Source organism: Tursiops truncatus, chromosome 2 (assembly GCF_011762595.2).
Source record: "Tursiops truncatus isolate mTurTru1 chromosome 2, mTurTru1.mat.Y, whole genome shotgun sequence".
Taxonomy (NCBI): domain Eukaryota; kingdom Metazoa; phylum Chordata; class Mammalia; order Artiodactyla; family Delphinidae; genus Tursiops; species Tursiops truncatus.
Genome location: NC_047035.1, coordinates 23,058,212 through 23,074,728, shown reverse-complemented (window position 1 = coordinate 23,074,728; position 16,517 = coordinate 23,058,212). Strand labels below are relative to the sequence as shown.

The 16,517-nt window shown below is 39.7% G+C and overlaps 1 long non-coding RNA gene across 2 annotated transcripts; it reads left to right on the top strand.

The window, feature by feature from the left end:
• The first annotated feature begins 1,124 nt into the window (after positions 1 to 1,124).
• Positions 1,125 to 14,831, top strand: LOC109547398 (uncharacterized). 2 transcript variants are annotated; one of them, XR_004525012.1, is made up of 3 exons: positions 1,125 to 1,169; positions 11,628 to 11,709; positions 13,696 to 14,831. It is a non-coding gene; the product is annotated as an uncharacterized lncRNA (long non-coding RNA). The 2 variants fall into 2 exon arrangements; XR_004525011.2 differs by lacking the exon at positions 1,125 to 1,169 and adding an exon at positions 8,328 to 8,649.
• The last annotated feature ends 1,686 nt before the right edge of the window (positions 14,832 to 16,517 follow it).

Here is a 16,517-nt window from a genome sequence, read left to right as displayed (position 1 = left end):
TTGCATTTGAATTATGTCCACCCCAGAGCCAATCCCAGGTCTCTTCCAAAAGCTTTTTATGTGTGATGTGAGTTCTTGTTCAGTTTGTTCCAATAGTGAGGCTCTCTTCAGAAAAATGACTTCCAGTTTAGCTGAGTGAGGTTAAGGCCTGCCAGGAGAAAGCCATCACTTTATGAATATGAAATGTCCATAAAAGAGACAGATTCAGTAACTCATTCCTCAAAAGAGACGTTGATAGTGCCAGAAATTAGGTTGCAAAGGTGTAGCTTCTAATGTCTATTGCAAACACTGTTTTATAAAACATGTAACTGTATATATTTGTTGTCATCAAATATTCTGTTTTCTAGATGCTAATTTACAAACAACTTGGAATCAAGCAAGATGTTTAAAAACATAGTTTTAATGTGTAGGAGTTGTTTTTATAATCCATAGAGATTTTTTCCCCAATATTAAATTAAATGGTAGGCAAAAATGCTTAAAAAGGACACACACATGCACACACACACACATCATATGTGACTTCTTCAACAATTACACTTGAAAACATAATTAGTTCCTTTCTCTGTAGTCATACCTCATTTACTCAATGCAGTAGTACTTTGAAAACTGATCTCTTCCTTAGCTATGCTGAGTTTGCATGTAACTGGATGCATCAAAATATCCATGTTTTTCTTACATGCCATGGGAAAGTGACAACATCTTTTCTTTGTGGTTTTGGTTAACATTTACATACCCTTCCCAAAACACCACTGATGGGAATGCAATGATATGCTTCACATATGAAATGCTCTACTAAGGATGCCGCCCAAGAAGATCAGAAAGCCCACTGTGAGAGCAGAGTAAGTCGTTTTCAATATGAAATTGCAGCCAATGCCTGGATTCATCCCCCCTCAGACACAGTGTGCGATGATTCATCCTTTTCTACTCCTAAGGAGGTTCTGTCAGACTTGCAACTGGCTGAGTGGTAGGAAGGAATGATCTGCAGATGCATGATTATCCAGCCTGGGCACGTAATGGCTTTAGTGCACATTCCAATCCCCTTCCCACCTAACATTCCAAATTCATGTGACTGCCTCTCCTTTCTCACACATATCTTCTTTTACTCCCGTCCTCTATCCAAAGACATGTGAAAGGAGATGTGTTTCAGGGAACACCATACAGACATTAAGGTAAGAGATTCGTTATTTTGGACAAGTCATCATGAGCGTTACACACTCACAATTCATTGAGCTCTTGCATGTAAAGTGATAAGCACATTGCAATCTGATGTTTTCTGCTTTTTAATCCTTGAAAGACTCTTACAAAATCGACTCTATTATTCTCATTTTACATATTTAGAAACGATGGCACAGAGACCCTCAAGTTCTCATAGCTGCAATAAATGGGATAAACTGGGATTTTAAGAGTCTGCTGGGTCTCTAGAGAAATTTTTTTAACCTTTCTGTGTTTCAGTAACAAAGTTCTGAAATAATGTAGAGTTTATTGCTATTCTGTCCCTCCAAAGCACCATTCTCTTCAGGTCAATTGAGCAAGGCCTCTACTGCACTTGGCTTTGTATCCAAATGCTCTTTAGCTTTCCTGAAAAAATCCAACAGTGAGCCTCCAAAGATGTGGATACATACCAAGGTTGTAATTATGTTTATTACATACTAAGGATGTGCCTCCAAGAGGGTTTTTCAGAAACAAAGGGGCCAGAGATGTAGCTGAGGTTACACTGAAAAAAGACCTACATCAGAAGATGAAAATACATAAATCTGAAGGAGTGACTGAAATCTCAGACACTGCAGATTACCGTGATAGTATCTGTGACTGAGGCATGGTTCCCAAGATTTATTTACAGAGCAACTTTACCAAAATATGAAGCATAGTATAATTGTAGCCATCCATCCTTGTCTCTCCTTTCTGTGTTAGTATTTTCCAGTTTTCTTTCTTCCAAATTATTACCAAGACATGGGGTTTCAATGATGAATCACTTATACAAATATTTGCATTAAAATGGGCCATGTGATAAAGCAATTTTGAAACAAAGGAATACATTCTAGCAGTAAGACTTTAGGCATCTGACTGGCATGTTGGGGGCAAGGAATTTCCCAGGACCCTACAAATCACTAGCTATTCAGACAATGCAGGAGAACAGAGACCACTAGATTTTCTATGTTCTCTTTTCCCCAAAAAACTGTCCTTAAGAAAGTTCTTGGCACACAGAAAATAATCAGCCACTGTATCTTCATCTCCAGTCTTCAAACTCCCCTGAGTTCCTGCTTTACATGTTTAACTTCCCATTACAAGTCTTCTCCTCAATATTACATGGACATCTCAAATCCATGTACACAGCTGAATACAAGCCTTCTGCCCCTAAACCCAATCCTCTTCTTGTTTCTCATGTTTTGACCATGTCACACAAGAGTCTTCAGCTCTTCTCATGCCCTTGGAAGATTCAAACTAATGTTTGAAGTTTTACTCCTGAAACTAACTTATCCTATACACTATTGTACAATCTTCATTGTCAAGCCTCTGATTTAAGCCTTTGTCATCTCTTGCTTGGGTTTCTAAAAAGCTTCCTATGTGATGTGCTGCCAAAGTCGCTCTCCTTCTATCCATATCCCACCTTGCTACTAGAAATACAGTTGGCCCTTGAACAACACAGGGGTTAAGGGTGTTGATCATCTTAGCAGCCGAAAATCTGCAGATAAAATTTATAATCAGCTCTCCATGTAAGCTGTTCCTCCACATCCATGTTTCTACATTCACAGATTCAACTAAAGCAAATTGTGTAGTACTGTAGTATTTACTATTGAAAAAAAGTCTGTGTATAAGTGGACCGGTGCAGCTCTAATCTGTGTTGTTCAAGGGCCAAGTATACTTGTAAAATAGAACCGATCCTGTTAATCTTCTGCTTGAAAATATTTATTCTATAGGCCACATCAGAGTCCAAACTCTTTCCTATGAGTCAAAGCTGTTTAAAATCTGCCCTCATTTACTTCTTTGTCTCAAATGGGCATACTTTTTACTGTCTCAGCAGCCCACAAAACTCAAGTGTGAAAAACTCTAGGTTTTCTTCTTTTCCTATAATCAAAAAATGGTCTCAAGTGACCATTTCCACACTGTACTAAATCTTGAAATTTAGTACAGTTTACAGAAGTAGAGTTTACAGAAATAAACTCATTTACTTCTGGATTTCTCCTTATTCCAGTCCAGTAATTTCCTAGTCTCTTCTAGTTTAAACTTTAATATAATTTGGTATTTTCTCCCTCCTCAGTCCCTTCCAAGTGTTCTCTGCTTCTCCCTCTTCTTGGCCCTGATCTGAGCCTCTGGGTGGTTCAGCAATCCCTTTTATGTTACTGCAGAATAAGCAGCACACTTTCTGGCCTCTGTGATCATGCTAGCATCTGTAGCTAAAGTCCTCATCCTGTTTCCAAGCTTAGATGATACCCAGTGCTCGTTTGGCAGGTGGCAACTGATCCATCTGACACTTCTCCATTAACTCCTTGCAGCTTTCTGCTATCTACGCTCCAACAAAGATGCAGCTACATCCTCATTCACCTCCATGTAGGTGACCCAGGTCCTCACTTTGCACTGTAGTCTTCTGATTGGCATTTTAGCTTTCCCTCCCACCTAATACCTAGGTTTTATTCATGGCTTCAGAAGACATGAAATATTCTCAAAGTCACTTGGGGACCATGGGAAATTAAGAGTACCCCAAGTAGATATCCATGCCTTTAAGTTTTCTGCCTTTCATATATTGGGTTCTTCAGTGGAGCTGCTGCATTCAAAACCTTTCAGATGGGGAGCAGGTTGCAAATCTTCCCAAATCTAGAATCTCAATCTTATAGGCAAGTTTATTCCAGGGAAGGGCATAGAGAACAAGGCCCTTTCATGGTTTATCATCTCTTCAAACTCTCTTTCTTTCTCCTCTTCAGATCAGAATCCTTTCATGTAGTTAAATAACAACATGAGAAAGGCAGAAAAGATAAATCCCATCTGTTTTCATCTTCTTACCAATCTATTGGGTGTGTGACACACTGAGGAGATAAAAGGAAAAATCTAGCATCTTTTATTTAAGATCTGTATATTGAAAACTAAAAAACAAAACAAAACAAAACCATTATCAAAGGAAATGAAATAATATTTACGTAAATGAAAGGATATACCATGCTCTTGGATTGGAAAATATCTAGTAGTGTAATTTTTTCAAATGTGTTCTTCAGGATTGTTTGTCTTGGCTATTTGATATTCATATAAATATTACAATTAGCTGATTAACTTGTAAAAAGGAATCCTGCTATTTTTATTGAAATTGCATTAATTATAGATCAATTTAGGGAAAATTGACATATTTACAGTATTAAATCTTCAGTAATGTTTAGTGAAAGAAGCCAGACACAAGAGTACATAATGTATGACCCATTTATATAAAGTTTAAAAATAGCACACTTGTTTATTCACTACTTCCTAAGCATATCAAGCACTTTCATGCTTCTAAGCTTTGCACATGCTACCTCACTTCTCCATCTCATGGCAATCTACTCATCTTTCAAGGCCCACTATAAATGTCATTTCCTTTGTGAAGTAAAGAACCAGATAGCTGTAAAAACCTCTGGGATTAATTGATTGCCTCAGTGGCTCCAATTCATAGATTCCTGGTTATTCATCCTTTGCCAGGCAACCTTGTAGTGTGTTTCTGACTCTGGATCTGGCCATGAGATCTGCCTAAGCCAATGAGATGTTAGAAGACCTGAATTGAAAAGAGGCTTGAAAAGCACCTACATAATTGGCCTTCTGCTCTCTTGATCTCTGCCATGGCCGTAAGAACGTATCTGGCTAATCTGCTGAAAGAGGAAAGCCATATGGATCAGAGCCAAGTAGCCTAGTTGTTCCAGATGAGGCCAGCTTAGATCAGCCATCTGCCAGCAGACATTCAGGCTCTTGTGAATGGGCCCAGCCAAGATCAGCAGAGCCACCTGGAAGACCTGCAGCTGACTATAGATGAAAGACCCAGCGTAGCTGAGATTATCAGTTTACTTCAGATCAGCAGAACCCTGCAGACTGAAGAACTAAATGACTGTTTATTGTTGTATACTAAAGAACTTTTTGGCAGTAGAATATTAATATAAACTAGAACACTTTCTGTGTAGCCAGTATTGAAATACCATAAATATAGTTTTGTTTTCTTGGGTCTTCATGAATTGTTCCTTTAAGTGTGAATGCCCATTGGTTGCATGACACAGGGTCTCAGAAGAAAATACGGCACAATAAAATTAGGATAATTTCATGATGGTTTAGTAAAGAGATTATCTATAAGGGGGCAGGCAGAGTATTTTTAAAAGCACAAGAGATAATGCAGTATCCCAAGACAATTACTATCCCTTGACCCAAATGATCTAGGAGAGAGAGCAGTTATTAGACCCTAGAAGGTAAAAGTTGTGTGAAAAGGAGCACCTTGACAGGAGTTGTGACTTTCATTGAAAGGGGGCAGCAAGCCTGTGGCACCCTGCAGAGGGGTACCAGGTGACTTAATATCTTGGCTTCATTTTTCTCCCTTCCTCCTATCTTTTGCCAGGGACCTCCATTGACCAAACCAAACCTAAAGCCAGAGGGCTAGAGAGCTCTTTGATATATTTAACATAGGTCATTGTCTGGGGCAGAATGAATGGTAAAGAATAGTTGAGAGAATGTGCAGGGGCAAGCAGAAAATACCCAGCAGAAATGGTCATGTATGTATGTACAGCTGTATGTATGAACCTGTTGATCCCTTCTCGGGAGCATACTTTCATATTGGGGAGATATTGCCAGAATTAGGCACCATAAGATAGGGAAAGTAAGGTGTACAGAAAGTAGAGGCAAACGGGAATATGTTTAAACTTTTCCCATCTCACAATGCACTTGAGAATGGCCCTTTCCAGACTGTGCTACCCACTTAGTGAGTAGCGAATAAATAATTGCTAAATTTACTTTATCTGAACTAACACAGAAAATCTAATACATGTATATATTATTGGTCTCTTGGCACCAATGGTATAGGGAGTCTTCACATAAGTCTATTTTGTTTTGCCAGTGAAAATGGTATTAAAGATACAATAAAATATTACCCTGTGTTGTACTGTTATTCCATAGTGTAGTTTTCCTATTTCCCTACCTGCTTTGAGGCAAGATTTATAAGAAGATTAATACTTCTCTCTTGATACATAATTCTGTTTATTAAAGAGGGATGCTTGAATGGCAGGTCCCTGTTCCATAGGAGACAATAAGCAAGCAAGGGAGAAGAAAGCTTTCATTAGTAGACTTTCTGGAGGACAGTCATTATTCTGAGATTAATCTCAGCAAAGATTAACAGATGTGAATCGAATTGCTTCTGGAATATATTCTTGTTTTGCTTTTTGTCCTCAGCTTAATTTGAAAAGATAATTGACGCGAATCAATTTGGCAGAAAATATCATGAAACCATAAACACGCTAATCTTAGCAAAAGGCCTGGATTCAAATCCAGGCTATGCTCTGTCACCTCAGGCTAATGCCAGTGAAATGACAACAATCCTGCCTATATCACAAGGCTGTTGTCAGTGTTAGGTAAGCCACAGTCTCATCCAAGGAGGTATCTCTGATATCCTTCTTGTCACATGCAGCCAAAACACGCTGCATGTCCAGGCTCAATAGCAGAGACCAAAGGAATATAATAGAATCTAGGTACGAACCATCACACTAAATACTTTTAAGGATCAGGTTGGCCCTGTCCTGTCTCAGATGCTAGCACAGGACTATATTAATCACCAGTTAGCCTGTCTTAGTCTGATTGGGCCGCTATAACATAACATCATAGATTGGGTGGCTTATAAAGAACACGCATTCATTTCTCACAGGTCTGGATTCAGGGAAGTCCAAGATCTAGGTGCTGGCAGATTTGGTGCCTGGGGAGGGCCCACTTCCTGGCTTCTGGTTCATAGATGTCAGCCTTTTCACCATAATGTCACATGGCAGAAGAGGTGAGGGATCTCTCTGGGGTCTCTTTTGTAAGGCCACTAATCCCATTCATGAGGGTGCCACCCTTATAACTCAATCACCTCCCAAAGGATCCACCTCCAAACACCAACACATTGAGGATTAAGCTTCAACATATGAATTTGGGGGAACACAAATATTCCATTTATAGTAGTACCTTTCATTCAGTGTTGGCCAAGAGTCAGAACTATGGCTCCAGGTATCCCTGAAATAAGCACAGGATTACAACAGACCAACTGAGATTAATTCTGTACCTATACAATCCAATCTCTGAACCTTGGTTAAACTTTCTTAATTAAAATGCTCTCATCATCATTTTTCTTTTTGCATCCTTTACAATGTTTACAAGCAAACATGGTAAACCCATAGCAATTGAATAAATATTATTTGAATGCTGTTGAATGACATGTTCAATGAGAAATTTGGCTAGTGGTTGGGTTTTTTCTTCCTACAACCTGCTTTGAGTCATCTTTGGTTTGCTGTCCCATTCTTTCAGAGGGATCATTTATTTATCAGTAATATTATGGCTAATGAAACAGAGGCAGCAGTTAAGAAGCTTGTCCATAAATTCTTCATTCTTACTTGAGGTGTGTATGAAATTATCATCAGGAACAATATTAAGTGGCAGCCAGAGTGTTGCTTGTCACAAGTAAAGGCCTATGATTCTTGCGCCAGAATTCTAAGGTGGACTTTTGAGTACACTGAGCCATTGTGGGGAAAAGTCCAGTATAATTAAGTTTTTCCTCTGAAATGATTCTGCAAAATCAGTTGAGTTCTTAACCATGGTGTATGTGAGTGCATATGGTGTATGCCCATAGTGCATATGGTGTACTTGTGTGTATGTGTGTGTTTGTGTATTGACCCTTTGTTATACAAAGACAAGTTCTTATCAGCCTGGTCTTTCCCACACACATTTATAGAATGTTCTTAATGTAAGATACAATTTCAGAAATTAATCTGAACAAATGTTTCACCCAAGGAAAGGCATTATGCAAATCTGTGGCTCCCCTCAATTATCCATCCTAAAAAGATTATGTAAAGGCTGGGTGGTGGCTGCCCATTTCAGTGGTTTCTGTGTAAGTTAGTAAGGCTCTTTACACTTAGTGTCAGACCTCTGTTCATTGTTGTGTGTTTTTTAATATCTTTATTGGAGTATAATTGCTTTACAATGTTGTATTAGTTTCTGCTGTACAACAAAATGAATCAGCTATATGTATACATATATCCCCATATCCCCTCCCTCTTAAGCCTCCCTCCCACACTCCCTAACCCACCCCTCTAGGTCGTCACAAAGCATCGAGCTGATTCTCCCTGTGCTATGCAGCAGCTTCCCACTAGCCATCCATTTTACATTTGGTAGTGTGTGTATGTCAACGTTGTAAAGCATATTTATTTATAAAATTGAAAGGTTTTATTTATAAAATTGGGGGAGGGGTAGATAACTGCTCTTATTTTTATCAATAAAAAATTTTAAAGTGCACCCTGTTCCTTAAAACATAGAAATGTGGAAAAATATGGTTTTTAATTTTGTGTTAATGTCTTATTCTTCAAGAGTAGATTGCACTGTCATTGAGAAAGAAATCGCTGGCGCCTTCATGTTGTGTGGTGTTTTGTATCAACATATATCTCAAATGTTCCAAGAGATGAGTCAGTGGTAAGAAAAAATGGTTTACATTCATTCTAAAGTACTAGAACAGACTCAGAATTCAGGAACTGCTTTTCATTCCTGAGAGTACCCAAATACTTTAAGGTCATAAGTCAATGTCACCAAATGTCTTTTTCTATTAGGTGATGAAGGGACTTAGCAGTGGTGGCTTTTGTGGAAGTATAGCATGGCAGAAATTGAGTAGTCCCAGGAAGGCTTGAAGCAGTTGCTTTGTTTGTGGGATGGGTTCCTCATGGAATGCACATATTTTATCCTGAATGTGATAAATACCAGTGGCATTCATGCAGTAACCTAAGAAAATGACAATGAAAGTTTCTGAGTTCATCTGTTTTCTTCCCCCTTTGCTTCACCTGGATACTTGACGTATTGAGTCAGTGTAGGAGTTCTTGAAGTTTTTCTACAAGTCCATGAGGTTGATCTTAGAGCATAATTGAAATACCATATCACATCTGTATGATGGAAATCAGAATTTTCCTTAAGTCCCGGAGAACTTCAATAACATCAGGAATGTTGAACTGAAACTTTTATAATCAGTGTTCTCCTTAATGGGTGACATTTGTTTACTTGTCTGTAGCAGTATCCACACAGATGATCAAGCAGTGGTGGCTTGGGCACAATAAAATTCTGGAAAGATTCTTCTATCCACTAGGGATAGCAAGGAACTGGAGGAGGGGAGTGTGGAATACAGGCTCTGGCTATAGTACCTGTCTTGGTCAGCTCGGGCTGCCATAACGTAGTACCAGAGACTGGGTGGCTTAAACAACAGATACCTATTTTTTCAGAGTTCTAGAAGGAAACAGTCCAAGATCAAGGTGCCAGCATGGTTGGATTCTGGTGAGAGCTCTCTTTCTGGCTTATGGACATACCTTCTAGTTGTGTCTTATGTGCGAGAGAGAGAGAGAGAGAGAGAGAGAGAGAGAGAGAGCACCCTCCGGTCTCTTTTTCTAAAGGCCTCACCTCGAAGTATCATCACTTTGGGAGTTAGGGCTTCAACATATGAATTTTAGGGAGACACATTTAGTCCATCTTATCTGAAGTGACCCCTGAATTGAAGTTTAAAGGATGCCTAAATAAAGTATGGGCAGTAGAAAGCAAAGAATATTCTAGGTAAATGAGTTGACTGATAAACAGCAAGATATGAGGGTGTGTATTGGTGGCAGAGAAAGGAGAGGAAGAGAAGAGATGTGTATCAGAACTGCCTGTGTTGCTTGGTTATGCATGTACATCCCCATCTGCTCCTTCAGTCTTGTCTCAGTAAGGGGGGTGGGCCAACTCATATGTGAGTTGGAAACAGCTCTTCTAGAGGACATTTGCTGTTTTTTCCTGCCAAGCATCTATTGTCTCTTCTTCTGATAAAAGCACCCTGGCTTTCCTTTGAGGAATCACCATTCTTCCACTCCAGATTTATGCCATTAGAGTTACCCCATCCCTGTTTCGATGGAAGAACCATGAACCAGACCTGCCCTCACAGACATCACATTTCCTGGCACACGACCCAAACCAGGCCAGTGAAAATAAATCTCAGGATTTTGGTTGAAAGTATTAGAAAAAAAGGACTTGCTTTAGCTGATACCATTTCACTGGAAGATTATAAGGCTGAGAGCTGCTGCTGTTCATCTTTATACTACAGAGGGAGAGCTTGCCTAAGAATTAAACATACAGAAGAAAAGGATGCCCAGAGTTCTGACATAACATATCTCTGACAAGATATATGAGGATTTGGATCTAGCTATGCCAGCCAGTTCTCCCAGACTCCTTAGTTATATGAACAAATGAATCCTTTCTTTTTCCATAAGAGAAGTTGAACTGAGTTTTCTGTCCCTTGGAAGCAGGAGAAACCATATAATACAGTTACACGGATTTCATTCAGATACATCCTCCCCCACTTAAACACTTTGCTCCGAAGAGCTTATTGGGCTAGGGGTCAAGAAACCTGGATCCTGGGCCTGACTCTGCTATTCTCCATCTGCAAGATGTTTGGCAAGTCAGTCAACATTCAGACATTTCAATCTCCTCATCTAAAAGAATATGACTAACAAAATATTCAGTGTCTATTTCAAAAGGTTGCCATGAGGCTCTAAATAAGGTAATAAATGATAATGCACTTAATAAATGCAGGTCATTACCATTGCCGTTGTAGCAGGCACTGAGATGCATGATTCTCCGAGCAGTCAAGGGACAATTAATGGTCAGAACTCAACAATAGGTATATTTGTGCTGAACTGGATTAAAGATTTACTTGTGAGCAATTTTCTTGGGGTCATAGCCAAAAAAAAAGTCCTATACTTCTTGTGAATTCTGGTCAAGCTGTTTTTTGTTTTGTTTTTTAAATCCAATTTTTGGGAGCAAAGAGCAGAAGAAAAATAGGAAACTGTCTACAGCCCCTGGTGCACGTGACCTCCCCTTATTATTTTAATTCCCAGCGTGGGATTTTGCTCTGTTCAGGTTCACAGATCTATTTGCTCAGAAGTCCTAGGATGTTGAGTCCTGCTAATTCCCCTTAGAACAATGCTGATCTCATTACCTAGAAGCTATTTGAGGAAGTAACAGATTAAACAAGCTTTTCTGTGTATTTCGCTGGATATTTTTGGATTTCTTATGAAGGTGTTCACTTACTTCAGTGGTGTCTGTCATCTCTTAGGTCACAAATATATGACATTGACATAGATGGGGAAAGAAGGAGGGACTCTTTCCACTTTCAAAACCCTTCCCTTTATGAGGAATCCACTGGCCCAGGGGAATACAGAAAACATTAAACCAAGAACAGCCCAATTGTCCTAAACAGACAACCGTTCAAAGTTCTCATGAAAGTCCTGGCAGCTCTTTCCTGAGACACTATTATTCTCTTTTATATACATAATATTGAGTATTGGGAGGTTTGGGTTTCCTTATTAAGTCAGGCGTTTGTCAAATTTAGCTCCCAGGGGACAAGAATAAACTTATTTTCTTTCTTTTTCCTCAACCAGATTCCAAAGTTCCTCCCCTCCCATACTTCTCTGTTTGCCTGAGGAAGTGAGTTCTCGCCCACACTCCCCACTTCCCAAAGAGGTAACTATGTTTTTTATGTTAGCTGACACCCACTGCTGTAAGAGACAGAAAGCAGGAATATGGAGAGAACAGGCAGGCCCGCCAAAGGCCATGATGAAGACAGTCAAAAATATGACCAGGGCTGGAACTGTACAAACAGTGGGTCACCACTGCTCTCAAGATGGGTAACATTAGAATCCCCAAAGCGTATTTGGTGACTGCAAAAATCTATCCTTGAGTTCATGATTCTTGGCCCAATTGCAATATTCCCCTTCAAAGTCTTCTTATTTTTAGACTGTACCTCCTCCCAGTGGCCTGAAAAGGTCTACCTTATTTCTTATCCAGAGTGGGCGGAGGAGATTTTACTATTCAAGTCTATACGTGCTCTAGGCCCACAAGATGCCAGTCTCTTACTTAGGGTTTTAGTCTCCTCCCTCCACTGAGCCACCTTCCTTAGAAACTAACTTTGTGTTTGTGAAAATAAGGGAAACAAGAGATGGATTTTTTTCTATACATGGCACAGCTACTTTTTTTTCATGCATCCACTAATACATCAAAGACATGTGAACTGTGAATGGACACCTGCAACAATCCCACTGCATCCTCTCCCAGCATGACGGACTCATGTGATCTCTCTGGATTTCCAATATGGAGTGGTTGGGTTTTTTTTTTTTTTCCAACCTTAATTCCCCACTGAGGAAGAGCAAACTTCTTAGAAAATAAGTCACCATGTCATCCACTCTTGACTTCAATGTCTATTCCCAAATCAGGAATATAAAATGTGACATTCAAGCTAAACTAAAGTTAAAGGTAAAGGTCAAGTTCACTCAGCTGTCTGTTGGCAGGGAGAATAATTCTGAACCAATTGACTTGCTTGATGAAGGAGACATCAATATTAGTTAGACTGAAAAGTTTAGTCCACAGAAGGAGGCAAAACCAAATGACCAAGTTAGCCACCTGGGAAGTTGGATTCTGGGTTTCAAAATTACATATACAACCTGCAGCAGCCTAGAAAAAACAGCCAAAATAAAAAGCAGCAAGCAAGGGGCTTCCCTTCCCTGGTGGCGCAGTGGTTGAGAGTCCGCCTGCCGATGCAGGGGACACGGGTTCGTGCCCCGGTCCGGGAAGATCCCACAAGACGTGGAGTGGCCGCAACGGGAGAGGCCACAACAGTGAGAGGCCCGCATACCACAAAAAAAAAAAAAAATCAGCAAGCAACTTAGGAATATAAAGTTTCTTTTGTTGTGAATTTTAAAACATTTCATACAACTTTTTCTTTTTTTTTTTTTCTTTTATGGCTTTCAAGAACCAGTTCTCTTAGAGGGTTGATTTATCACTCTCCCCGGTAAAAAACTCATAACCCTAAATTAGGTAAAAATAAATAAATAAAGTAGTGTTACAGTTTCTGAGAAGAATAGAGTGCCAGACTCCAGCATGTGAGAACTACTGGAAGGGCTTGGCATCTGCAGTCCTTTTCCCTCCACAGGTGGCAGGAGGAGGCCTTTTGCCTCTACTTTAAAGGGAACTCCATAAAGGAGTCCCCTTTATGCCTGGGAACACAAAGCTGTTCCCAAGAGTGGAGATGGACACCATCCTTCCAGAAAGCCTTAATAGATACACCTTACATAGACAACCTCCCAGGAGGCTGGTGGGCTAGAAGATCCCCCTGGGGGATTTGTCACATAATCCAAATGATTAGTAATTGGAAAAATTATTGGGTATCCTTTTTCTTTATCTCAGGTACAAGGATTGAGGCTCAGTAATGAATCTCGCCTGGGCTCACACAGCTCTAGTTCCCAGAGGTCACCTATGAATGTTGTGAATGTGTACACGGGACAGGATATGGGATCTAGGGCACTCATAGGAAGCCTGCCCTGTCACTATTTTAATCGTGCCACAGCTGGGCAATTGAGGAAGAGGAAAAGAATAAGAAGGTTATTAAGGGAGTTTTTCCAATAGTTAATTAGATTACTCTATTAACATGCAAATTTTCCTCTCTCATTTGAGCCAAGATACCGGTATGCGGACATGGAGGAGAGTATCTACAGAAGACAGTGGATTTTTTTAAATTATGAAGCAACGTGTTCTCCAACAAAGAGAAATCCGTGTGCTACTGTGGGAGAAGAGCTCCCTTGTCACAGGTCGGGCAGGCAGCAGCTGCTAGCACTGGGGCTTATGTAAGGCCCTGCTCTCAGCCCTTGGGCCCCGGTGCCCAGTTTCCAGCCAGGATCCAAGGGGTCAGCGTGCCAGGTGAATGAAATCCTGCCTTTGTTTGACTGCCCCAGAGTCTCTTGCTCTGGGACGTTCCGTGCAACAGAAACCCAGACACACTTATTATACAGAAACCCGGGAGGGGAAGAGGAAGGAGGCTTCTAGGTGCCAAAGGCAGTGGCAAAAACTGAATAGGCAAGAACTTTCTCCCAGCCAAGTCAGCAGAGTGTCCCAAAGGCTCAGAGATTCCACAGTCTATGAGGATGGGAGAGAGCGTTCCGTAAAAGCAATCCAACTACTGTAACATAGCACACACATCAAAAATAGCACTGTTTTAAAAACATGGAGTTATATAGAGAGAATTTTAAAGTGTTTTTAATATGTATTTTAATATAGATTTTTAACTGTATGTATTAACAAGATTGAAAGCTGTTGAGTCCCTACTAAACAGACACGGACTATGTAACACAATAATGACATCATTGATCCATTAAATTCAAGAAGAGACAATTCAATTTTAGATGATGTCACACAAATTATATGTTTATCATAAAAGTGGTAGATAAATAGAAAATAAGGAAAATATTATTTTCAATATCACTAATCTAGCCCAATCACCAACTCAAAACAATGTAAAGAGTTTCGACTGAGGTCTTAACTTCACATTTGAATTAAGTCTGTTCTCAGGCTTGATGCTTAAGAAGCCAACAACAGAAAAGAGATGCTTTACTGGGTATTTACAAACACTCACACAAGTATAAATAGATAGAAGACACAGTGAATTTTAAATCCAGCAAAATATATATGTTTATTGAAACCCTACTGTGTGATGGACACAGCATTATTATTATTAATAGTATTATTGTTGCACATCAAAAAATTTGTGGCTCCTACCTTCAAACATAAAGTAAACAGTATAATAAATTCGTATGTGCAAGACTTCCCTGTTTTAGTTGTTTCTTTGATATGTGGTGGAATGCCTGAAGACGCATATCCTTACATCAATGTTATAGTTTCACAGGATGTGGTAGAGCTTTAACACGAGATGTAAAGAAATAATTAGCTTCAAAAGTCAGGGAGGCAGTCAATAATACTTATCAAGTACCCACCCCATGCGCAGTTGGGGCCTGCAAGAAAAAAGCTGGTTAACAAGAAGTTTCTGACCATCTACTCAGTATGCAATAGGCTGAGTACTGTGAGAAATAAAAGAGAAGGACATTGAAAGCCCATGCTCTTGAAGGATTTTCTTCCAAACACAAAATCCACACATGGGAATTGCCTTGGGGACACTTACAAAGAAACATGAGACATTAGCATACTTCAAACTGATTTTAGAAAATACATATAGAATACATAGTAGAAGAGCCATCACATTTAGGCAGGGTTTGTCCCAAGTCTCTCCGAGAAAGGAGAGGTGTAGAGGTTCGCTCACTTCATTGGAAAGTCACGTGTTTCACCCTGCACTTTATTTCTGTAATTCAAAGGTTTTTTTGTTTGTTTAATTGCTAAATTACAATTTTAATCTGAGAGCACTATTCTCTGACACACTGTTGGAGACTAGGCTCTGTATGAACACCTGGAGAGAAATCTTAAGTGACTTGGCACTGCTGGCAGGGGGTTATAACTCCTCCTGAGCAGTTCCAGAGCCACTGTTTAGGAGGCCTGTCTAGTCATGACTGGTGGCACAGGAAAAGAATGATGGGACTTGAAAGTGCTAAAAAGTCCTTTTTTATTTGTTTCTTCTTGGATAGCTGCAGTTTTAAATTGAATTACAAATTTGCCAGTGGTTTCAGCTTAATTCTTCAAATATATATTGAATTGGTACTGTGGGCTCTGGAGGAGATGGTCTGTGATCCATCCCTGCTTCCATCCCAGAGATGGAAGAATCTCTGGTAAGCAACACTAGGAGCATCACAGAGGCTGGAGTCTCTGGTACCTAAGGTCTTTCTGGAATGTTCTTCAGAGAAGCTCCTCTTTCCCTTGCAAAACAGGAGAGTATGGTAGAGCCATTCCCAGAGAGCCAAGAGGAGAGACCAAGGGGTCAGGAAAGATTGCCTGAGGCCAAGGGTGAGAACAGGCTGGCTGTGAAGAGCACCAGGGAGGGGCCATGGAGACAAGCTGGTCAATGAAAACTTTGTAGCCTGGGGTTACTAAGGCAACACCACCTGTGATGTCACTGGTCCTGGAACTGCGCAACCAAATATCAGAGATCTAACAATAGAGATTCTCAGCAGGCTTTTCTTTTCTTGTCTTGTCTTTTCTTTTGTTTTTTTTATAAGACAAACACTAAAATAATATACTTCCACAGGTACATTCACGGCATGAGCATTCCAGCTATAACCCCATTTCTTTCTCTCTCATTCAACAGGATATTCCAGAAAATGAATAAGAATGATTTTATCACATGGATATCCTTGAATCTGCTCTGGTTTAATATTTTAACTGAGATGTCTTTTCAGAGACATAAATCAAACATTATTACACATAGATTACTTACAACGATTATGTTCATAGTATATAAAATGTGACACGGTTGTTAAATTATTCTACATTTTTAAGTAGGTAGACAATTATATAGAAAAAAAACCACCTTTATACAATAAATTCAGTTATGTAAA